This window comes from Tamandua tetradactyla, chromosome 1 (genome assembly GCF_023851605.1).
Source record: "Tamandua tetradactyla isolate mTamTet1 chromosome 1, mTamTet1.pri, whole genome shotgun sequence".
Lineage (NCBI taxonomy): Eukaryota > Metazoa > Chordata > Mammalia > Pilosa > Myrmecophagidae > Tamandua > Tamandua tetradactyla.
In genome coordinates this window covers 134673539-134700056 of record NC_135327.1, presented here as the reverse complement: position 1 = coordinate 134700056, position 26518 = coordinate 134673539, and the positions used below count along the sequence as shown (strand labels likewise).

Genomic DNA, 26518 nt, shown 5'->3' with positions numbered 1-26518 from the left:
TGTTATCCATTTGTAAACTTAAGGTACATTTGTTGGCGAGGCCCATTTACCATTGGTAAGTTTGAAACAGTTTGCACATATCTTTCCATTTCTATCTTTACTCATTAGAGTAGCTGTCATTTTTATTCCAATCATGAAATGTTCTGAAATGAAATCCTTAATCTCTCTAATGTTCCCTCCCTCCATAAAAAATAATATGGACTTATTTCCTATTTAAATTTTCAATATATTCATGACTATTCAGATTTTATTTCTTCCTTCAACTTTATTGGTCTTGAATAACTTCAGCTTCTCTTTCAATGCTTTAGCAACTTCTACACGAAACAAAAGGAGCTGATTGCATAAAAATTATTGAATTTTATTTAAAAATCAGATAAAGCGCAGAGCTTGTGAGCTGTCAGATATTTTCAATTTCATGTGTTTATTCTGTCATAAACATTTTTTTCTAAGAATCACTGGTTTTAGAGAATTATGCTAATTTAGAATACCAAAAGACACAGGTATAAAACAGCTAAAATAAATTAAGCGTATGTACTCAAAGTTAACCAAGAGTTAATTAGTATATTCAAACTAGGTTCCAAGTCTTCTACCTAGCACTTTTATGTTCTTTCCAAAATGTTTATTTTTTTCTACTTTTGCTCTTTTACGCATAATCTAAAAAGCTTAATCACCCCCTTTACCAATTACCAAATACAGAGGAGAGAAAGACAATAGAACATGAGTCCATGAATACAGTACCTGAGAATTGTCTAATTCTAATTACAGCATATTTCCCTAAGACTGTTTTCACTGACTTTATATTATTCCAAATTCATCTCTTGGATGAATTTATCTGCTATTTATCTGCTTTCTGTCTTCATTTTTTCTGCTCCCTGTATCTACCTCAATTGTTATTTTCTTAATGAAAATCATAAACTGCAAAAATATCCTAAGGGTTTATTGAAATTTATGTGTGCTTTGAAAATTTCAAATATTTAGACGGAAATTCACAAGTGTTGTGAGTCTGTGAGATATGGTATAGGGATTATCAAACTGTAGTTTATTTCTTCTTGCAGAGATATATCAAGCAGCTTTGGAGACAGTTTAGCATATTACTCATTTATACTCTCTCACTCTCAAGTCTTTCATTTTATTTAATACTCACAATTAAATCATTGGGCTGTTATGAAGATTAAACGAGACAGCTATAAATTACTTGGTACATGTTGTAGGCACCCATTCAATATTTGTTCCATCCCAAATCTTCTTTTTCTTTACAGAAAACTAAGGATTTTTGACAAAAACATATTTTATATCTTTGAAAAGATGTTTGTAAATGAATATATCATCCTATACTTTTGAATGTCAACTGCAAATAATGAAGTAGTAAAATTAAAAACAAGATCTCATAATGATTTTTTTAATTAATACTTTTCCAAAATATTAACATTGCAATATGTCTTCTATATTAAAAAAAATTCCACAATAGCCTTTTCATTTCTCTGAATATTGTTGTGTTCAGTCAGAGGCTGAGAATAACTTAACACTTCCTTTTTCCTTATCATATATTTAGTAGATTAGGTAAATGCATAGGAATTTTTATTAAGATTTATGTACATAAAAATTTAAGATATTCACCTATAGTTCATAATTATGATTATAAAATGATTTCATAAAAGAGTGTTTAAATATAATACCCTGGAAATATAATTGCATTGCATAATGCAGAAACACTTCAGAGTAAGAACACTTCAGAGTAAGAAGGCTTAAAAACATCCTTCAAATAATGAAAAACAAAATGCTGATCCTGGCAGAGAGAAAGCACACAAAACAGAAAATGTAAATATCCAATTAAGCAAGTAGAGAGAAAGGAAAGAAATTTCCAGGTGGGCAAGAACATTTAAAAATGAAATTTCTTTTTAACGATATTGTACTTCAACTAAGCAGTACAAGGATTTGTTGATAAAAAGAATGAAGAAATGAAAGTGTAAAATAAAAAATGCTGTGACTATTTTTAAAGTTTTGGAATAAAACAGTGAATTTCCCAGAATTTACTGATTGGATTGAGAGTATATCCTAATCGTAGAAGAAAAACAACAGAGAATCTTAACCAAGACTATTTATTGCATTAAGAACAATTTTTAATGAAGACAACTAGTGGTGGGTATCTGATCTTATTATTTTTCATACCTATATGCAATTTTTGCCTAGTTTATCTTTAACTGTTTATAGTTCTTATTTGAGAGTGTAGGCTTAGATAATCTCAACAGTTATTCATAAATTCCTAATTTAAAGCAGTTTTCTGGGTCTTAGAGATTTTTTGAACTGTCCTCCACAGTTGCAAATATTTAGTGACCCATGACTTGTGTTAATTATTTGGGAATCATAAATATGGGTAATAGAAGCAAGAGACAAAGGTGGTTGGTAGAAGCAACGTATTACTGAGGTAGCCCAGATGATCACTTAGTCTCCACAAATTGAAACAGCTTTACTGTTCTCTGTTTCTGCTTGCATACTTGGTAACACAATAGCTTTAACCATGATTATAGAGGCAGCCACAAAGTCAAAGATTTTTCAAGGTCTTACCCATGTTTCAAACAAATGAGAAGTAGCATAACACATGATTAAAAGTTCAGTTTCTTTGGGCAGACTTTCTGGAGTCTGACCATATCTTTTATAAGCTATGAGACTTTCAGCAAGTTGCTTATATTCCCTGAGCCTCAGTTTTCTTACTGAGGAGTAAGAAAAGGAGTTAATATTCATTCTTATATTATTGGTTTGTTTAAGGAGTAAATAAGGTAATACAAATAAAGAATTTAGATTAGATCTAAACAATTTCCCCCCAGGTTTACTGAACAGATGCCCAATTGGGATGCACCATAATTTGGCTACGGGTGTGTGTGGGTGCATGGTATGGGAAGCGAACCTGGGTCTCCCTCATGGAAGGCGAGTATTCTACCACTGAACCACCTATGCATCTAATTTGGCTATTTTAAAGTCCTTGTGGCCAAGGTAATCAAGGCACAGAGTTTTTGCTTCCAATAAATTTACCTGGTAGGAAGTTTCATATAACAACAAAGTTGATTTACTTCTCAAAAATCTAACTTCTAACTTTTGCTCAAAAACAAAATTTCAAGAGAGAAAATAGCACTGTTTTCTAATGTATAGTTTCTAATGAGGATGGTCCCTTGATACAAGGTTTCGAAACTTAATGAAGCAGAGTATATCTTACACTACCAGGAAGTGATCTAAAAACGTGCTGTTGTCTGATGAAAAGATATCTAATCTCTCCTAAGTGACAATAGGAGCTTTCCTATAGAGGGAACCTTTATAACACAGCATCCTATGAGGAGGCTCTAAGCACGTGTACAGGTACTGTTGTTAGGAATGCCTTCTTGTCAACTGTTCAAAACAAATTATATTTTCAAATGTCCTTTGGTTATGCGTAGTAGGGGAAAAATTGACAAAAAAAGGCAAAAACAATGAAACTTATTTTATTTCCAGGCAGTAAAACTCCATAGAAGCAAATGTTACAAATCAACTTTATCCACTTAGTAAATCAAGACACTCTTCAGTCAAGAACATTCATTCATTCATTCATCCCTTCAACAAATAAATTGAGATATACCATGTGCTGGGCACTGGCATAAATGGTGACAATAAACATCAACTGTAATATTACTAGGCAGGTATCTATTGACATCTTGAAATTCAAAAGGCATCTTAAAAATTGCATAAATATTTCCAGATGTATAAAAGTACAGTCTGCTTTCATATAGATAACAATTACTTCTCAAAGTATTGTTATTGGAAGATGGGAGATTTTCATAGTTGCTCAAGTATCCAGAGCTTTGATTTAGTGGAAGAGATTAGACCACATTCTGAACATATTAGATTAGTAAGGGTAAGCACCAAGGGCTTGATGACATGGAACAAATAGAGGAGGATATTTAATAGAAATTTTGATTGAATAATGTTTTTTCCTGTGATTGGCTTTGCTTCATGGTGCAGGATTTAGACAGGTAGGTTGTATGTGATACACAAAAATACATAATACAAGAATATTGTTTAATCAGTATTTGTTCATTTGTTGCTTTTATCTCATAAACACAAGGGGAGAGGACTGGCCTTACATGTGGTATAATATATAACTATGTTTAGTGTGCAATTTAAGAAGAACTGAATTCTAAGACCATAAATAACCTCTAAACTGGGCTTCTTCAGGACTTGAATTTCCCACTATTAATAAGTTCTTCGGACTATGGCAATATTGTCAGTAGTTATACTTATATTGTGGATAGTGATAAGGCATTAGATTAAAACTTAGACTTTATCAGGTAAATTCTAGTGTGGATTAAAATTGTGGATTATCTAGATTATAGCAGAGGCCATACAATCAATTGCCAATGCAGGCAAAACAAGTGAGGCAGTTTAATGTTAGATTAGAGAAGATGGAAGTGGTGGGTTTATCTGAGTTTAATCTCATCTGAAATGCTGGCTCCTGAAGATGACTGCCATGAGAATGTCAAACACAGTTACCATCTGGTTAAGAAGAAGCTATAAACATTAAACAATGACAGAGCATATAGGAAGAAGAATGCAAGAGCCCTAAAGATGTCACTAATTCCTTGAGACTTCATTAGGTTTTATAGTTATCCTTCATCATACATGGTTACATTTTAAATATGACCATTCATGCATTTTCATTCACAGCACACTATTTTCTTTTACACTGTCCCTAAAATACATCTAACTATTCAAATCCCTTAAACAGATATCTATTAAGGGCTTACTCTGTTCAAAGCACTCTGCTAGGTACTTTCACACTTAGAGACCTAAACTGTAGAATGATTAACAATCTGTAGATTTAAAATTTAAGTGGCATGTGTGTGTGTTTTTGTGTATGTTGTTTTAGGACTTATTGGAATCATCTAAGAGGATATACAAATATAATAGAGAATTTGAAGTGGGGCTGCACAAATGTATAATAATGAATTTAATTCTGCTATAATCAATATAATGTAAAGTAATAAAGTTCAGAACTCCCGAACAGAGAATCAAAAACAAAACAATAGTTGGAGACATCCTGGTCAAGATGGTAGAGTGAGAAGTTTCCGGGATGCATCCTCCACAGAAGCTTTGAACAACCAGTAAGTCCCAGTGGAAACATTTTCCTCAAAGACCCAGAAACAGTTAAAGGCTTGCAGACACAGAGTGCCAAACTGAGAAAGAGGCTATTTAAAAGGGGTAGGAACTTTCGGAGCCCTGGCTGCCCCTTACCTCACTCTCTCACTGGTTCAGCACAGACCTGGCCCTGGCTACCAGTGCAGATCCCTGGTCCTAGATCTGGAGGGAGCAGAGCAGCCTTCATGTAAACACTAGGAGTGTGTATATCTGGTACAATCTTATTGGTGGTAGCCTGAGGGACTAAACCAGAAAACCCATTGCAGGCTTTCCATCCCAGGACTTGCCCTGTGTATAAAAGACAGCTCCAGAGCTCTCCTACAGAACTGTAGGAAGGCAGTCAAGTCATAGCTGCCTTGGGCAAAGGATTACTAACAGTACACCATACAGTGCACTGCCTGGTACCATGAGGAAATGGTGTCCTAAGGAAGAGAGACATTTGTATCCCAAAGGGGAATTTCTAGGATTGTACACTCATGACAAGAGGCATATACAGAAAGAATCAGGAAGGTTCCTATGCTTTGGCCTGGAGATGTTCTCTAAATTCATTGTATGAATAAGCTCTGAGGGTGAGCATCGACACAGTAAATCTGAAATACTGAGAAATGTGTTTTCTTTTTTTTCCTTCTCCCTTTCTCTCTTTTTGTTAGATTGTGGCATACAAGGAAAGCTTCATCATAACATTAGCTGGATACAAGCTTAAGAAACAGATGCCTCAGATTCTAAATTCTAATGATAACATAATAAGATATTAAAATGTCCAGGTTTCAACAAAATATTAAGAATATTATTAATATTAAATTATTAAGAAAAACATACAAGAAACAGGAAGTGATGGCCCAGGCAAAGGAGGAGATTAAAGCATTAGAAGCCATCAGTGAAGAAGACCAGACCTGGGACATACCAGGCATAGATGTTTTTTTTAAAAAAAGTCCTAAATATACTCGGATAGCTAAAGAAAAAATCTGGACAAAGAACTTAAGGACATTAAGAAAATGATAGATGAACACAAAAAGAAAACAAATATAGAGATGGAAATTATGAAAGAGCACCAAACAGAGAGGAAGAACCCAGTAAGGTAGGCTAAAAATTTCCTGGAGGGTTTCAAAAGCACATTGTAACTGGCAGAAGAATCAGTGAGCTTGGAGATGAGATCAATGAAATCATCTATTCTGGTGATCAGAAAGAAGAAAGAAGAAAAATGAACAGAGTCTGAGGAAATTCTGGGACACTATTAAGCATATTAATATATATACTATGGAAGTCCTAGAGGGGAAAGAGAGAAAGGACCAAAAAGAAGATTCAAAGAAATAATGGCTGAAAACTTCCCAAACTTAACAAAGATGCAAGTATAAAGATCCAAGATGTTCAATGAATTCCACACAGGACAAAAATAAATGGACACACACCACAGCATATTTTAATCAAATTGTTGAATGCCAATGACAAAGAGAGAATTCTGAAAGTCACAAGGATTGAAGCAACCTGTCATATATAAAGGAGCTTCAATATGATTGAATGCTGATTTCTTACTGGAAACCATGGAGACAAGAAGGCCATGACATGATATATTTAAAGTGCTGAAAGGAAAAAAATGCTAACCAGGAATTTATATCCAGCAGAACTATCTTTCAAAACTGAGGGAGAAATTAAGACATTACCAGATATACAAAAGCTGAGGGAAATTTTCACCATTAGATCAGTCCTACAAGCAATGCTAAAGAGAGTTCTTCAAGATGAAAGGAAAGAATAATAGACAATAATTCAAAGTCACTTGAAGAAATAAAGATTTCCAATAAAGGTAATAAGATCAGTAAATATGCCAGTACTATTGCACTTTTGATTTTCATCTCTATTTTTTACTTCCTACAGGATCTAAAAGGTAAATTAGATCATTATAAACTTTTTTATGAAAATCTAATGACAAATCTATGGTTTACACTTATAATGTATAAATATGTAATTATGACAATTACTTAAAGGTGAGGAAACAGAGGCTATTAGCATATAGTTTGAGGATGTTATTTCAGTTAAGTTGGTATCAAACCAAATGATATTGTTATGGATTTAGGATGTCATATTAAAGCCCCAAGATACCCAAAATGAAAATACTGGAGACTATGCAAGCTTACAGTGACAGAAATTAGAATTCAGTTTACAGTGGTAGGGGTTGGGGAGATAGGAAAATTTTAGCAGTGGAAGGTGGTAAGGGTACTGCAACCTTGTGAATGTGATTAATCCCACTGAATGGTATACTTGTGAGTGGTTAAGACAGATGAGTTTATGTTGTATGTATATATTCCCACACCAAAAAAAAGGAAGAGCAACTAAAGAGACAATGACAATTAAATACAATATTTGATCCTGGATAGGATCTAGCAAGGAAAGAGAAAAGGCTCAAAGAGACATCATTAGGACATCTGAACAAATGGAATGTAGATATAAAGATATAAGCTTTATATCTATGTTAAAATATCTGGAACTGGATAACTGCACTTAAGTAAATATCCTTGTTCTTAGGAAATGTATATCACACAGTATTAAGTAATTCAAAGAGCATGATATATTCATCACTCTCAAGTTCTCCAAAAATGGACAGAGAGATTGATGGACAGATATAATAATACAGAAAATGTGGCAAAAAATTTCCTGGATCTGGCATCTCAGGGGTCAGGGTAATGTTGGAGTTCTCAGGATAGGGTTTGTATTATTTTTGCAAATTCCCTGTCAGTTTGTAAGTGTTTCAAAATAGAAAGTTAAAAGCAACAATGATATGATCACTTTGAAAACACCAAAAGATAAATAAATGTCAGCTGATCTTGATTAAAGGTAACATTGTTGGAAGCCATGAGTACAGGTGACCAGACAAGAGTCTAACAAAAACTTAATACTTAATAAGATTTCCCTTGACAACAAATTTTATACAAGTGGCTTTTAGATAGATCTGATGCCCTTAATCTAAGAAAATTATTGTACTATATATAAAAACTTAAAATATTTAAAAATAGTGGTGCAAATAGCAGAGAAGGGGGAAAAGAATAGAAAGTCCTAACAACAGAATGGAGGTTTAAGTGGTATTGGAGGCATAGCCATTTACAGATTGCAACACTAAGGATGCATAAAGGTAACAGGTAATCTCAAAATAAATTTTGTTGTCTAAAGTTACTTTCAACAACATTGTTCTCAGAGGAGTTCAGTTTTATCATGTGACTTATATGGCAAAAGAAAGGAATTCTTCCTTGTCTGAGGTACCAAGGTTATTAATAAAAATAACAATAGTTAAGGTATAGGACACGCTATCCTAAGGACTTATATGTATATCTCATTGTGAAAACACTCTAATCTCAATCTAAGGACAAGATAAGAAGGATACCTATTTTTTCAAAAAGTTGAAGAAGATAAAATATAGCGAGGCTGTTGTTTAAAGCTTATAGACGCTAGGCCAAGATTATTCATCTATCATTATGTATAACAAGTATGTCAAAATTCACTTTACCAATTTATTCAACTACATGCAAAGTATAAATCTAAAAATGAATTGTTATAGATACCAAAGACTCTCAGCTAAAAGGCATTAAGTAAAAAGAATATAGACTTTGTCCTCAAAGAACTAAAAAATCAGGAATATATTTAGGATGCTGTTATAAGAAAAAAAATACTTCAGTCTTTTGATAACTAGCTCCCAGTTTCAAATCAGAGATATACTTCTAAAGTGCTGTGCTACTGGAGAGACAAGGGATGTATTTTTCATTATAAATAGAGAAAGCCATATCTGTGGTTGAAAATAAGTGTTCAACAAGATAATATTTTGGATTCTTAAGATTTTTCTTCTTTCCATTAAGCAGAAAATATTTTTAAGAAGGACCTTTACTTTTAAATGATGGAGATATAGATTCACTTTCAAACTGTATAATTCCACAAATATGTATTGATAAAAGATACTGTGGTACATACAAAGATTGTATAATCTTCTAGAGAAAACTTAGCCTTTTAAAAGATCATCTATAAAACAGTATAAGTGTTAGAGTAATAAAAACAGTGTACTGGGACTCAGAAGAAGTATTTACTTTCAATTTGGGCAAGATAGTAAGGATGGATTAGCATACCATAGAAGGCCTGGCTCTTGAAGAAATGGATGAGATTTCAACAGGACAATGTTCTCCAGGTAGAGAGAACATTCTGAGGTATACATTTTCAAAGAAATTCCAGGGGCAATCTGGTTTCATTTGAGGCTAGTGATGTATTAGTATATGCAAGATACAAATAACCAGAGAGTGTTCTGTGCAAAAGAGTAGACAGATAAGAGAGAATAGGAAGCAAAAAAGAGGAGGATGCGGAGGAGGGGGAGGGGAAGGAGGAAGAGGAGGGGGGAGGAGGAGGAAGCAACAGAAGCAGAAGCAGCAGAAGCAAAAAATAAAACCTTGAAAGCTGTATCTATATTAAAATCTCAATCCATCCATTTTCTTCTCTTATAGATGGAAAAGGCAACTCTGGTTATTAAATAATGGCTAAATTAACTCTAATACCATGTGAGATAGCAGGTAAAAACCATTAAACTGTAAATGTGCAATCATAGGCAATGACTTGCAATGTAGAGTACAGGGTGGCAATCAGTGTAGCTTTGTGAAAGAGAAAATCATGACAGTTCAATTTAATTTTGTCCAGTGATAACATGACAGTCCACAAAGAATACGTGGAAGCAATACATATAATCTGGCTAGGCTTCAACACAGCATTTTATTCTGTCCCATGGCATAGTCATCAAGACAGTTTTGGTCCTAAGAATTCTAAGTGGTCATATAAATTTTCAGAGATCTACATTTAGACCATTGATTATGGTTCCACATCAGCGCAGGACAGTGTTTCTCAATTTCTGTACTGTTGACATTTGGACCAAATTTTGTCATGTGAGGGGAGCTGTTTTGCATATTGAAAGATATTTAATGGCACCTCTGACCTCTATTTACACATGCCAGTGCTGGTTTAGAGATGTTATGTGCTCTACAAAAGGCCATATTCTTTTGACTCCATCTTGTGGGTGCAGAACTATTGTGAGTGGGACTTTTGGTTCAATTGAGATGTGACTTAGCCCATTCAAGGTGAGTCTTAATCCCTTTACTTGGGTCCTATATGAGGATAAGAGAGAGAAAATGCCCAGAGACATTTTGGAGACAGCCACTGAAACCAGAACTCAAGAGAGAAGGACCAGCAGACATGGCCATGTGCCTTTCCATGTGACAGAGGAACCCCAGATACCAGCAGCCTTTCCTCAGAGAAGGTATCTTCCTCTTGATGCCTTAATTTAGACATTTTCATGGCCTTAGAACTGTAAATTTGCAAACTAATAAATCCTTATAGAAAAAGCCAAACTGTTTCTTGTATATTGCATTCTGGCAGCTTTAGTAAACTGAAACAACATTTTCTTTCCCAGTCAGGGCAATAAAAAAATATCTGTACATATTGACAAACATCCCCTTGAGGCCAAAATAGCTCCTAGTTGAGAACCCTGTATTGACATAGGGGGAAATATGGGATAATAACCTTGGGAAGAGATAGAGAATGTTAGTGTTGTGATAGCATAGTGCCTTAGTTTGAATGGGCAAAGACAAACTTCTTAGAGGAAGTTTAGGTGGCATACAGGGTGACAGAAAAAGTGACAGTCTAGGCTGTGGTAACAATTTGAGCAAATTAACAAGGTTAGGAATATACAAGATTATTTTGCCTTCGCTCTAAATTTGTTTTATAGTCATAAAATTGATCCCTTTATAATATAGAATAACTCTTACCTATTAGGTTAATGAAACCTACTAGTCAAAGATATTAAGCCACTTTTAAAAAATACATAGTTTTAATAAAGAGAATGAGTTTATTCATTGCAGAAAATTAATCATTGCAGGTTAGCCTTATAACAATCTTGGAAAATGTTCCCTAGCTATAATATTTATGGAGAAGTAGAGGGTAAGGAATTACCAGTTTTATTGGAAAATTATGTAAATGTTAGCCCTTCATAAAAAGGAGCCTGTCACTCTATATTCAAAAGAAGGCTCAATGGTGTAATTAAATGATAATTGAATTAATGGTAATGTAATTAATGGTAATTTATTAAAGAAGAGGGGGCAATTATTAAGTTTGAAAAATTACATGCCAGAGTCACTAAGGGAAATCAGTGGGATAGTTATGTTCAATTTTTAAACGAAGAAACTCCTGAATATAATTTAAGAAATAGAGCCAAATAACAATAACAACAGGAACAACAGAATCATCTGATAACTCAGTGGAAAAAAAATAATTGGGAACATTTTTAACCAACAGAAGACACTTACTTGTTGCTCAATGTACTAAATACTGAGACTATGATAGAGTAAGACATTGTCCTTGATGTTTAATTGTGCGATAGAATATACAGAATTGGAGAATAGAATTTGCTCTCAGAGTCACTTATACTGCCCTGTTTGAACTCTCCTCTTCCAGGATTTGCATTTATTTTGATCACAGGAGTGTTTTAGTTTGCTAAAATTGCCGAAGTGCTATATACCAGAAATAAATTGGGTTTTACAATGGAGATTTCACAATTTACAACTGTAAAGTTGTGGAAATGCACAAATCAAGGCATCTACAGGCAATTCTTTCTCCCCAAAGACTGGCTCCTGGTGATCTGGGATCCTCTGACACATGGTAAGACACATGGTGACATCTGCCAGTCTTTCCCTTCTCTCTGGAGTTACTTTGCTTCCTGATTCTGGTTTCAGTGGCCTCCTCTCTGTTTCTTGGCTTCTCTCTGTTTTGTTGTATCCTTCTCTCTCAGCTTCTCTGGCTATTCTCTCTCAGCTTCTCTCTGTGCTTCTCTGAATTTCATCTCTTATATAGTACTCCAGTAAGAGGATTAAGACCTCCCTGGGGTACACGTCACCTGAAATAACGTAACCAAAAGGTCCTACCCACAATAAATCTACACCCAAAGGAATGAGTTAGCATTAAGAACATGATCTTTTCTGGGGTACATATAGCTTCAAACCATCACAGAAAGTAAGTCTTTCCTTTTGTGTGGTAAAAAGATAATACACATATATACTATACTGCCCTCTGACTTTATTTGCCTCTGTTATGTTCCTGGCCATCCATTCTTTCTAGGGTGTAAATCTAATCTGTATAGGGTTATAGATTAATCATTAGGAAAGTAGGTGAAATCTGTAGGTGTTTTTTCCTTCCTCCAAACAAGATAGCTCTTTAAAACACGTAAGCATAAGTCAACATTCTTTAACTTTGGTAAGTTAGGGTGGGGAAATGATGAAGTTGTAAGGTGTGCAAAGGCTGCAGGTTGTAAAACATGCACTTATACATATTTCCTTGTAAATTGATTGGAGACAGTTCTGCCCTCTGAAATTTCCATGAAAACATTGTTATGCCTTCAGAGGTCATTTTTTCCTCAACCACCACAGTTTACAGCTTTTATACAAAATGGCAGTTGAATAAAGAAATTTTCAGGGATCTGTCCTATGCATGATAAGATCCAAAATGTCTTCCTGAAATAGACCTATTATTTGTCACCATCCCTCCATCCCTTCATGTAGCTAAAACATTTAAAATGATTAGCTCAAGAACCTGAGAATTTCTATTGTACCGAACAAACAAATAAATAAAAATAAATAACTGACACCAGAGCAGTGACCTGTGAAACAGGAAATTCTAAATGATACCATTACAGAAAGAATTTTTTTTTTTCCACATGGGCAGGCACCAAGAATCGAACCCGGGTCTCCATCATGGAGGTGAGAACTCTGCCTGCTGAGCCACCATGGCCCACCATAAAGAAAGAATATTTTACTGATAAAACATCTAAACTCCAGCAGACATTGTAATAGGGCACACTGCCTTACACATACAAAATAGGGCCATCTAATTTTTTCAACTGAAGTTCTTTGGAATAGTTTAATAACTATTTCCAGGAATAAAAATAAAAATACTAGATAAGCAGTATGCTTATTGCTATGAGAAAGCCTTCAAATTTTTGAAAAATATTAGACACCTTTATCAGTTAACAGTTTTGAATTTCTTATCATAAGAGATAATTTACCATTTGTGAATATAATTGAAATTAAAAATGAAGCTTTTCTCTCAATGTCCTAAGAATCTAGTAGCTAGAAATAGAAATGAGAAATTGAACTACAGGGCTCTATTAATAAAAGAATAAAAACAAAATAATAGAACATATTTAAAAGTCACATATTTATTAAGTTCTTTCTGAAAGTCTAGAAGTGTAGCTAGAAATATTCTCTGATTAATATTGTGAAAATGGCGCACAATATTTCATCAGATATCTTTAAGCTTTTCCTTAAATGTATCTCTTGTCCCAGTTTTTGTTTGTTTATTTGTTTGTTTTTTCACTGAAAGTCATTGCTCTTGGGCTGAGCAGTCAGGCAGAAAATAGTTTCTACCTCACTGGACAGAAGCATTAGAGGTATTAGTCTGTGTGAAATTTATTGCCTTAGATTCCATGGAAAGCCCCAAAGAGATTACTTTCTTTTCTTCCCTAAATCTGTATAAAGCATTTTAGAAAACCCTCCTAGATGTTTTTTTAGGTGAATATTTCATGCATGCATGTATGTATGTATGTATGTATGTAACCATCTATCTATCTATCTATATCTACCTATTATCATCCTTTTAAACAACATTAAGTCAGATGGCTATCCTCCAATAATGGAACATAATACATCTTATTCATATGCTCCATTGATACAGTTTAGTAAAGTGTTCACAATATGTAGATTCCTTGTTTTTTTTTCTAGTTGGCAACTGCTTTATTCAAATATTACAAACACGTGTAGAATTCAAGAGGAATATTCATATTTTATAACAAATGTCAAAGTAATGTTTTACTTAGAGGGCATCAGTAAAAGATGAATTCTTAAAACTCCTATAGTGATATGGCAGATTGAGAACCCTAAGAAAGTAAGGACTGTTTGTATACTGTCTTTGAGGTTTTTACCAATCCTTGGCTAATTTTTTTTCTTTTCCATAATATAACCATGATTCTTTTTATCAATCTGCTTATTAATATTTTTATCAGTCACTGTGAGGTAATCACTCTTTTCTAAAGTAATCATAAGATCCATGTACGCTTTTTTATTTTCAGAGTCATTATCTGCCTAGAATCTTATTACATAATTGGACAGTGAAATAAAACAGCTTTCTAGAGAGTCTTCTTACTCTAAGACATCTCTTAAAGACCACACTTAGCAGATCAGTCCTTACCTTTTCCAAATTAATCAATATACTGATAATTATATCATCCAAATTGTTTTGCCTGGATTTTAAGGATCTGGCAAAAACATGCCTGCCCATCTCATTTATTCTTTATTTTCATCATCTCTCAGCTTTCACTTTAGCAAAAGTGTTTGCATCTCTACACTTGTTCTTTCCTCCATCATATCTTTATACATGTGTTGTGAGTTAAATTGTGCCCTACAAAAAGATATGTTAAAGTCCTAACTCAAAGTACTTATGAATGTGACATTATTTGGAAATACAGTCTTTGCAGATATAATTAAGAACTGGTGTCTTTATAAGTCTATAAGAAGATACAGAGACATACAGGGAGAATGCCATGTGATGATGGGAACAGAGATGGGATTAATGTCTGCAAGCCAAGGAACACCCAGGATTGCTGACAAAAACCAGATGCTAGGGGAGAGGCATGGAACAGGCACTTCCCTAGAAGCTCAAAGGGAGCACGGCTGCCAACACCTTACTTTTAGACTTCCAGGCTCCCAAACTGTGAGAGAATAAATTTCTGTTGTTTTAACCTACCCAGTTTGGTAGTTTGTTACAGCAGCACTAGGAAGCTAATACCACATGCCAATTAATATTTTTTCAACATGTATTTATAGTGTATTAACATAAAATATATTTTTCCATATACTCAAAGTGAACATCTTAAGTCTTTCTTCAAGTGCATACTATATTTTTAACTAGGATATACAGAAAAAGGCACAAAAAATGAAGGTTAGGTTTATGGCTAAACACAATTCCATAAATTTTTGTGCTTTTAATATGAAAAAGCAGGAGGGAGTGATCTAACCCCTAAAAAATTCCTAATTTAACTCAGAGTCTCAATCAATTGCAATTTATGTATTTATATATTTATGTATGCACTAAATTATTAATTAATTAATTTGCTCATTCATTCTTGAGTGTGGAAATCTATCTTACATGAATGGTAAACTTACTTCATTAGCACTATATTATTTCTTTGTGGGTAGGTAGAGGAGATCCATGCAAATCTATTTTGAAAAAAAATCTACAATTTCAAATAGCATTAATTAAAAATATATATAGATTTTCAATTTCTCTTTTAATCTACAGTTATATCACATAGTATGATTACCACAGAATAGACACAATAAATGTTTGCTATATTTACTTTATATAAATAAACAAAAGAATACTATCTTTGTTAACTAAATTCACAGTTAAATGGATACATACTTCTGAAAAGGTTAAGGCAACAAATAAAATGTATTATATTTTTATCAATTTATTTATAGATCAGTGTTTATTCATTCAAAATTATGAAGCAATAGAGAAAAGGATATAAGTCCTAACTGCTTAGTGAAAGAAAAAAGACAATGTAAATAAATGAAAATAGATAGTTAAAAGTGATATGATAAAATTAATTGGAATGTGAAATAAGAATATTTTAGACAAGGATATAGGAACAAAATCCAGATAATTTTGAAATGGAGCAATAAGACGATATAAGAAGCACAAAAGATGGTAGAATTCAGAAGTGATTGGTTGTCCAAGCCTATACCCTACAGGTGTCATAAAAATGCAGACTGAGGAATATCCTTTGGACTTTTCCATTAGATAGTCATCGGTGACCCTGGGAAAAGCACAGTGCTTATACTAGGTTAAGAGAGAAAGTAAAAACAGTGATATTGGACACTTCACGGCTTGATGACAAAAGAGATAGGAGGTAAGGATTTCAGGGTGGATGTTTTGAGGAAGAGTATTTTTAGGATTGAAAAAGCATAAGTAAGATATTGTCTGACAAAACCTTCATATGCTATCCTTTAAAAAGGATAATATAATTTTCAGCAATAATATTTAAAATATCAGGATTTAAAGCTACAAAAAATTACTATGTATTTAAGCATTATTAAGAACTTCATATATAATATCTTTTTAAATTTCCAACACAACTTGATTAGACTGTAACTATTATTACTTTCTGATTTCAGATATTTATAACTTTAGAGACATATAACTTGGCCAAACTTGCATCACTAATAAGTGGCAGAACTGGGATTTTAATTCATGTTTGCCTAACACAAATGCTCAAGTTTAAGTACAATATGACTTATTTAAACTTCAAAATAATCTACAATGCAAATGCCTACATTAGCATACATGATAAATAATGAGCATGTTTTAAGACAATATGTTCATCCATTAATATCTGATACATAAAACCTACATTTAAAGGTTCCAAGGAAGCAAGTCATTATAACTAAGAGAAGTAAACAGAATAAATAATATGAAATTTACATTCAATTGTCTTAATACCTAATCCACCCATTTGTTATTTTTTCAAACTATCATTCTTTGTTTTTTAAGCATAACATGTATTTCCTACATTCCTAGGAGATATGTTCAAATAAGTTATTATTATTTATAGAATTTTCAAGAAGTCTAACATTAAATGTATACCTTAAATATTTGGGATTGGTTACCTCTATTTGTTGGTCTCCTTCTGTCCATTCATCTTGCAAATATTTACTAAACCTGTATTAGTTATGGTTCTGTGCCATGGTGATAAAAGGATGAATGACCCTGGTATCATCTCTGTCTTCACACAACTTTCAGAACTTAGAAAAAAAATGTATAGAAAAATTTCACCAAAAACTTATGGAACATTTAGAATTATGAGGTGGAAGAAAAAGAGAAGGCATTGTAAAACAAAAAGTAATGATGTGGAAAAATTCAGTGTCTGAAAGGGAAGCAAGAAGTATGGTTTTGGATGTTGATCAGTTACTGAAAATAAGGACCAAGACCACAGCTATATATACAGAAATTGTAAGATTAATTTTTTCCCCTGAAATACTAGTTGTATTTTTAGAAATATTCTAATTTCTTTTCATTTTATATTTGTTACATTTGGGATAACACACATATTTGCATATATTTATATGTGAAAAAGTAATTAGCCACATTTTTGCTATGCAAAACATGTCTGTTATTGATAAATAGCTTCTATTTTATGTTTTAAAGTTTGTATTATAATGGATTATACATATTAAAATTATACCTATGTATTACTGTATGATGGAATTTGAAGGCATGTAAAGATCTTACCTATCTCAAATTATTTCTAGCATTCACCTACATTCTTTTTCTGTTTGTTTTTGGCTTACAAACAGAAATTTATTGGCTCATGGATTCAGAGGTTAGAAGTCTTGCTTCCTCCTGGGGTTGGTACCTTCTGGCTATCTGGCAATCTTTGGTGTTCCTTGCTTTACATTCTTTCTTAAATACCTGCTTCTTAAGACAAGATTTTCATTAGTTTTGGACATCATTCATTCTAATATTTATTGAGCACCTGCTATTCTATGAATTAAGCATTGTTTATTACCACAGGGAATCAGTAGGGATTAAGAGCCCCTTTTCTCATTGGAGGGAAATAAAGACTTTAATGATAAAGTATTAATTATAAATGTGCTAAATGTTATTGAATGGGAACTAACAAAGGCATTTAAACTAGCTAAGAAGTCAGGGAAAATTTCCCCAAGGAAGAGCATTTTGGCTGAGCTTAAAAATAATTAAGGATTTGCTAGGGTACAAGAAGAATTAATGAGAACTTCCCAGTCAGAGGCGACATTATACACACAAAGGTCCAAGGTCAAATGAACATATGCAGTATTCAATAAATTAAACCTGGTTGAAACATAGGGAACAAGGGGGAGGATGACATGCAATGGGCTGTAAAGGTGATCATAGCCTTATAAGCCATATTAATAACTTGCAATTTCAACATAACGTCAATGGCAGGCAACAGAAGGAGGATGACAGGACCAGTAAGATTTACATATTAAACATTATCTCTGACCTCAGGGTGCACTGGGGCCTTGCTCCAAGTAGGACCAACACAGGCAATGGACACAGGGACTGCATCATCTTCTAAAGGGAGTGTGTGGGACAGTCCCTTCAGCCCTGTTCGTGGCAAGTAAAGAGGATGAGAATACCCAAGACTGTTTATAGCTCCATTGACTTCACATCTGACCATCAGCCTAGAGGAGCCTCAGGTGACACTGGATGTGGCAGGTAAGATTATTGATTTCTTTACTGACATTGGAGCCACTTGTTCTTCCTTAACTGCCACTCTGGACACTTGGTTAAAATTGTCAGTAAAATTGACCCAGTTATGGGAATTGATGGTATAGCCAGAATTAGGACCTTCACTACCTCTCTCCTTTGTAGGCTTGAGGACATTTTTGTGTTCCATCAATTTCTCTTTGCCCCTGAATGCCCCAGCCCCCTTCTAGGGAGACCTTAACTCCCTGGGGGCCACTTTAAGACTAGTAAACCTAAGTAGTATTTACCTCCTTTCCACTCCCGCCCACCCCCCCAAGCCTCAACTACATTGAGGCCTCTTATGATCCTCGAGGAGATCCCTAAGCAAATAAACCAGACTGTATGGGATGAAGGCATCCCAGCGAGTCTACTGAATAGCTCCTATCTGCATTCAGGTTGTCAGTCTTAAATCTTAAAAATAATTTTTTTAACTTTTTTTATTAATTAAAAAAATTAACAAACAAAACATTAAGATATCATTCTACATATATAATCAGTAATTCTTAATATCATCACATAGTTGCATATTCATCATTTCTTAGAACATTTGCATCGATTTAGAAAAAGAAATAAAAAGACAACAGAAAAAGAAATAAAACGATAATAGAGAGAAAAAAAAAAAACTATACGTACCATACCCCTTACCCCTCGCTTTCATTTACCACTAGCATTTCAAACTAAATTTATTTTAACATTTGTTCCCCCCTATTATTTATTTTTATTCCATATGTTCTACTCTTCTGTTGATATAGTAGCTAAAAGGAGCATCAGACACAAGGTTTTCACATTCACAGAGTCTCATTGTGAAAGCTATATCATTGTTCAGTCATCATCAAGAAACATGGCTACTGGAACACAGCTCTACATTTTCAGGCAGTTCCCTCCAGCCTCTCCACTACATCTTGAACAACAAGGTGATATCTACTTGATGCATAAGAATAACCTCCAGGATAACCTCTCGACTCTGTTTGGATTCTCTCAGCCATTGACACTTAGTCTCATTTCACTCTTCCCCCTTTGGTCGAGAAGGTTCTCTCAATCCCTTGCTGTTAATTCTCAGCTCATTCTAGGGTTTTTCTCAGTCCCTTGATGCTGAGTCACGGCTCATTCCAGGATCTCTGTCCCACATTGCCAGGAAGGTCCACACCCCTGGGAGTCATGTCCCATGCAGAGAGGCGGAGGGTGGTGAGACTGCTCGTCATGTTGGCTGGAGAGAGAGGCCACTACTGAGCAACAAAGGAGGCTCTCTTGGGGGTGACTTTTAGGCCTAAATTTTAAGTAGACTTGACCTATCCTTTGTGGGGTTAAGTTTCATATGAACAACCCCCAAGACTGGGGGCTCAACCTATAGCTTTGGTTGTCCACACTGCTTGTGAGAATATCAAGAATTCAACTTGGGGAAGTTGAATTTCTCCCCACTCTCACCATTCCCCGAAGGGGGCTTGCAAATACTTTTCCAGTCACTGATCAAATCACTCCGGGATTCATTGGGGCATCACTCTGGACAAACCAACAAAATCTCATGTCCTACCTGGAATTCCAAGTACTTATGACATTCAATCAAACTATCTACATGAGTTATATTATGAAATGCTCTAGTCAAAATATAAATTTTGTAACAAATAAACATTTTTTGCTTTAGTCTCACACTTCAGGTGACACTTTAAAGTATTAATTATCATCTATTTTCAGCACCCTGCAATAATGACATTCCTTTGTTCTTCCTCATGCAAAAAACATTTTTAAAATTTGTACATTGTACATTTCACTATTATTATACACTCTAGGCATTCTTAGATTATACCATCTCGATCTTTACCATCTATCTTTCTTTCTGATTTCATTTATGTCCCCAGCCCTCCTCCCTCTATCATTCTCACATGCAGCTTCATTCAGTGTTTTAACATAATTGTATTACAGTTAGGTAATATTGTGTTGTCCATTTCTGAGTTTTTATATTCAGTCCTATTGCACAATCTGTATCCCTTCAGCTCCAGTTACCCAATATCTTATCCTATTTCTATCTCCTGATGGTCTCTGTTACCAAGGAAATATTCCAAGTTTATTCACTAATGTCAGTTCATATCAGTGAGACCATACAGTATTTGTCCTTTTGTTTCTGGCTAATCACACTCAGCATAATGTCCTTAAGGTCCATTCATGTTGTTACATACTTCATAACTTTATTCTGTCTTACAGCTGCATAATATTCCATCTTATGTAAATGTCACAGTTTGTTTAGTCAACTGTCTGTTGATGGACATTTTGGCTGTTTCCATCTCTTGGTAATTGTTAATAATGCTGCTATAAACATTGGTGTGTAAATATCCATTTGTGTCCTTGGCCACGTGTCCTTTGAGTAGAGACAGCATATAGATGGGTCCTGTTTTTTAATCCATTCTGCCAGACTATGTCTTTTGATTGGAGAGTTTAATCCATTAACATTCAGTGTTATTACTACATGGGTAGTACTTTCTTCTACTATTTTGCCTTCTGGATTTTATATGTCATATCTAATTTTCCTTCTTTTTACCTTTACTCATAGTCTTCCTTTCTACACTCTTCTCCACACCTCTCTCTTCTGTCTTCATATCTGTCTCTAGTGTTCCCTTTAGCATTTCTTGCAGAGCTGGTCTCTTGGTCACAAATTCTCTCAGTGATTTTTTGTCTTAAAATGTTTTAATTTCTCCCTCATTTTTGAAGGACAGTTTTTCTGGATATAGAATTCTTGGTTGGCAGTTTTTCTCTTTTAATAATTTAAATATATTATCCCACTGTCTTCTTGCCTCCATGGTTTCTGCTGAGAGATCTGCGCATAGTCTTATTGGGCTTCCCTTGTATGTGATGGATTGCTTTTCTCTTGCTGCTTTCAAGATCCTCTCTTTCTCTTTGATCTCTGAAATTCTGATTATTAAATGTCTTGGAGTATGTCTATTTGGATCTATTCTCTTAGGGGTATGCTGCACTTCTTGGATCTGTAATTTTAAGTCTTTCATAAGAGTTGGGAAATTTTCAGTGATAATTTCCTCCATTAGTTTTTCTCCTCCTTTTCCCTTCTCTTCTCCTTCTGGGACACCCACAACACATATATTCATGCACTTCATATTGTCTTTCAATTCCCTGAGTCCCTGCTCATATTTTTCCATTTTTTTCCCTATAGTTTCTGTTTCTTGTCAGATTTAAGTTGTTCCATCCTCCAGTTTTGAAATCCTATGTTCTGTCTCTCGAAATCTACCATGGTAGGTTTCCATTGTTTTTTTTTTTTTTTTAATCTCTTCTACTGTGTCTTTAATTCCCATAAGTTCTGTGATTTGTTTTTTCAGACTTTCAGTTTCTTCCTTTTGTTCTTTCCTTGCCTTCTTTATATCCTCCCTCAATTCATTGATTTGGTTTTTGATGAGGTTTTCCATGTCTGTTCATACATTCTGAATTAATTGTTTCAGCTCCTGTATGTCATTTGAATTGTTGGTTTGTTCCTTTGACTGGGCTATATCTTCAATTTTCCTAGTGTGAGTTGTTATTTTTTGCTGGTGTCTAGGCATTTAATTACCTTAATTAGTTTATTCTGGAGATTGCTTTCATTTCTTTTATCTAGGGTTGTCTTGCTGGATGAATTTGTTTTCTATCTGTTCTTTGACATTCCGTTCAGCTTTATCTGGACCTCTAGCTTAGGTTTTGTTTAACAGAGGAGAATTTTTCAGTTCTTGTTTTCTTGTTTCTTGCCCTGCTTGTGTGGTGCCTTCCCCCCACCCCCCATACTTAGGAGGGTCTACTTAGATATTATATACCCCAGCCAGATTTTACCAGACCAAACTGGCCTCCTATCCAGAGGAAAGAGTCACCTGCGTCAGTTTTCCCTGAGGGCGAGACCCAGCAGGTTGAAAGACTTTCCTGTGAAGTCACTGGACTCTATTTTTCTTATCCTACCCTGTATGTGGTGCTTGTCTGACTGCAGGTCCCACCAGCATAAGATGATGTGGTACCTTTAACTTTGGCAGACTCTCCCTGCTGGGGGCGTGGTGGAGACAGAGGAGAGGTTGTAGGCTGGTTTTAATGGCTTCAAATTACAAAACCCTGGTGTCTGAATTCCTTGATGGAGGGATTCCACCAGAGTGGGCTTCCTCCCTCCCCTGGGGAAGGCACAGGCTCCAGACAACCCCCAAAAAGCTCACTTCTGCCTATGCCGGGGGCAGTTGCAGCCTGAAAAGTCCTGCCGCTGTATCCAGAGGCAGTCAAGGCTTTGTAGATACACAGCCACAAAAACCTCTGTTTCCTTCTTTTTTTTTTTCCCCCTTTTTCTGTCAGTCCTACCCCCTTGGCACTGGGGCAAAAATGAGCAACCTCGACTTTGATCAGGTTCACCTAAGCTGGGGCCTATTTTTAGTAGTCAGAATTTGTTAATTAGTTTACAATTGGCATTTGATTGTGCCCAGTCCCTGGTGCTGGTAAAGTCCTTTCCTTTCCCCTCTGGGAAGTGGCCTGTGGGGGAGGGGCACTGGCTGCCACAGTCTTGGGAACTCATGGTTCGGGGGGGTGCTTGCAGCTGGTCCAGCTGGTCCAGACTGGGGTACGCTGTGTGTCTGGTCACTGACATGGCCTCAGGAGCTGTTCTGTACTGTTTCTGGTTATTTAGTAGTTGTTCTGGAGGACGAACTAAAACGCGCACATTTTAAGCCTCCATCTTGACCCGGTTAAAAGTAATTTTTTTTTTTTTTATCTCCCTCTTCACTTGATTCTCAATACCTATCTGCTTTTGAATAGCAAGGACTTAAGGATAGGATTCCTACCCAGCTCACAAAGGCAATGCTGCCCTAAGGGTTTCAAAATAATCCCGATATCCTTAAGAATGCCTTAGAGGTAAACCTCACTGACTTCCAGCTGCCTCAGAGCAGTTGTACAAGGTGTTAACTTTTGTGAACTAACATTTTCCTAGTATGTTAGTAAATTTTGTTTGTTGTAGTCACTACTCACTGAGTGGTATGGAAAGTTATAGAAAGTTTGTGAAAATGAATTGTTTGTAGTCATTACTAACTACAAGCCCTGAATGGATATGGAAAGTTGCAGAAAGTTTGAGAAAGTGAATTATTTCATCATTACTGACTATAAACCCTGGATGGAGGTGGAAAGTTATGGAGAATTTGAAAAAGTAAGTTTTGTTTGTAGTCACTGCTGACTACAAGAAGTTATATAGAGTTTATAAAAATGAATTCTGTCTGTCAAAGTCAGTGCTGCTCTCTGTTAATCTGCTTTTAATGAAAAGTTATATAAAAGTTTTTCTAAACCATCTGAGTATTCTGTCTAGAAGACAAAGATTTTATTTCATGTCAGATTAATATCTTAATTGATGTTTATGTTAACCTTATCATCCTTTATTTCAAAAAACAATTCTTCTCACAAAGGAAAACTGATACAAAGGATTTGTTCTTTCACCTTGTAAAAGTGAAGTGCTACAATAGTTTAACGTATTACATAAAAAAGTATATAAGAAGTATTACAAAAATTAAAGGAGATTTTTATCCTTTGGTTAACTTAATTCATATAAATAGAATGTTATTCATACATTTAAAAAGTATATAAAATTCTTGCAAACTGCCACAGTATGCCAAGCCCCAACTATGTTCCTAATAATTCTAGAGAATACCCTGTGCTCTATCTTGCTCCTGCTTCTGTTCAGATCTTATATATAATTCCTTATTCGGTTTTTCTTACAGATTAGAAGCCTTTCACTACAAATTTCTCCTTGAGATTGAGTTCCTTTTCCCCATACTCAAACCAGCCACCCTCAATAGCATAGCCAGAGATGTCTATGTTCCCAGAAGTAGGGTCTGTGAACTAACTGACAGCTTAAACAATTACAGAAGATGGACTATTGGCCTAAATCCACTTAAGACTAAGGGGAATTAAGAATCTCTGAGGGGGATATGAAGTAGTGAGGTGGGATTACAATTTGGGCAGTGGCTGAATAAGCAAAGCGAAAATTTCCAGAAGCAGCCAGGCCTTAAGAAGAAAGATATTTCTGAGAAGAATAGCAATAAAGAGCACCTGAGGGCCAAAGGATGTCCATATAAATGAGTCTTCTATGAAAAAGGTGGAACCAAATGACCCCTACCTGAGTGGGCCATCTACAGAGAAGGGTAGAGCCAACTAGCCCACCCAAATGCACTCTTTACCACTGGGCACTGCCCTGCTGAGAAGGAAGGGTAGAAGAAAGAGCCCCAAACAAGAACGTGGGAGAGGGAATAAGTAAAGCTAGTCTAGAAAAGCCAATGGCCCCACATTGTTGGGGCCTCTTGCCTTTCTCACCACTATCTTTGTGGGAGTGCCTTCATGCTCTCTCACATGAGTACCTAATAAATTTTCTGCCTACTTTACTCATAAAAAAGTTATATTTGGCTTTAGTGCAGAAAGAATAGGATGGAAATACAGATAAAAGTAGGGAAATGAATTAAAATCTGTTGTAAAGGTCTGGGGTAGAGGGTGGGGGTAATTGAAGAGCCTTCAAAAAGAGAGTATTGGCAGTTTTGTTTTTTTTAAGTTTTGTAGAATACTATAGAATACTTATAGAATGCTAAGGTTGTGCCAGGCTTTGTTCTTACTACTGTATGTATATTAACTCACTTCATCTTACAGTCACACAAAGGCTAAATACAAATAGGTGTTTATGGGAATCATTGGGAGCCATTTTAGAAGCTGTCTGCTACATAAAATAATTAGGGTTTTAGTCCAATTGCACAAGAAGACTAGGGAGAGGTCTGAGTCAAGGAAGACCCCTTGAGTGCACAGAAGAGGATTATATATCTGGTAGGAAGTATATTTATCTACTGTGAAAAACTCAGGTCTTACCAAAGATTTGAGCATTGTGGCAAATGAGAAATGAAGCTGAGCAATAAAACCTCGTAGTGGGGAGGTATGATAGAGGTGATACCTATAACTTTAAGTTGTACCAATATTCCTGTGTAAGTATTTTCCTCTGGTAATGCTCAGTAGGCCAAATGCAGGCTAGGAAGAAGCAGCTATATGTGGTCATCTAGGTGAACACATTGCCAGAGTTATGAGATAGCTAATCAAAGTAATGGTAAAAGGGTGGTTGAGGAGGTGAACCCGGGATTAAGAGCAGCAGAGCTAGGAGGGTTGATGAACAGGGACAAAGGAGAAGCTCCAGAAAGCTGAAATAGGAGTAAATTTGAAGAACTTATGGTGGTGGTACTTGAAAGAGAAAGTATTGGCATTGAAGGCTGACATGAGAGCAGGACCAAGGATTTCTGGGTTAGATAATTTTTGGACAATCTCAAGTCAAAGAGCAATGGTGAGAAAGGATAGGAGATGTGGAGGAGAGGTACAATCACTGCAGATCAAATCATTTTAGGAAGTTGAAGAAGTGGAGAAACAAGGTGTTAGAGCATCATCTCCATATATGTTGAAGTCACTTAGGACCCAGTAGAACTTTTGGTGAGCTATCAGACTTTTACACAAAGGAAGTCATGACAAACATGCTTGTAGGTGAATCATGCTGGATCACACTATCCAATGGAAATGTATTCTTGGAGGTAAAAAAAAAAAAAAAAAAAAAAAAAGAAAAGCAAACTCAGGTTCCTTTTTGTTTTTCTTTAGTTTGTAACTCAGATATTTGATTACTGTGGAAATCAGAAAAGTACATGATAAGGGGTAGATTAGGCAGGAAAACCCTTGGGGATTAGTCGAGACAAGTTACCTTAGTGTGGAGAGCTGGCCTTGACCAGTAGGGAGATGGTTTTAAGGAAATATTTTAAAAGACAAACCACAACATAAAGCTATTGGGTGAGGCATCTAAAGCAGATTATAACAACGGCAGGGAAACCCCAGAAAACCTACTTCTTAATGTTTATTAATAATGACTTATTTTCCACTCTATAATTTAAAGTTGCTCCTTTCTTTGCAGCTTTCTCTGCATACTATGATGTCCTATATGTCTGACATTGATGAATCTTTAACACGTACCACTGTCTGTAGCAGATATTCATGT

General features: G+C 35.1%; 1 protein-coding gene across 1 annotated transcript in view; it reads right to left on the bottom strand.

The window, feature by feature from the left end:
• The window catches only part of PCLO (piccolo presynaptic cytomatrix protein), a 440945-nt gene that overhangs the window by 155209 nt on the left and 259218 nt on the right, over positions 1–26518 (bottom strand). The window lies entirely within an intron of this gene.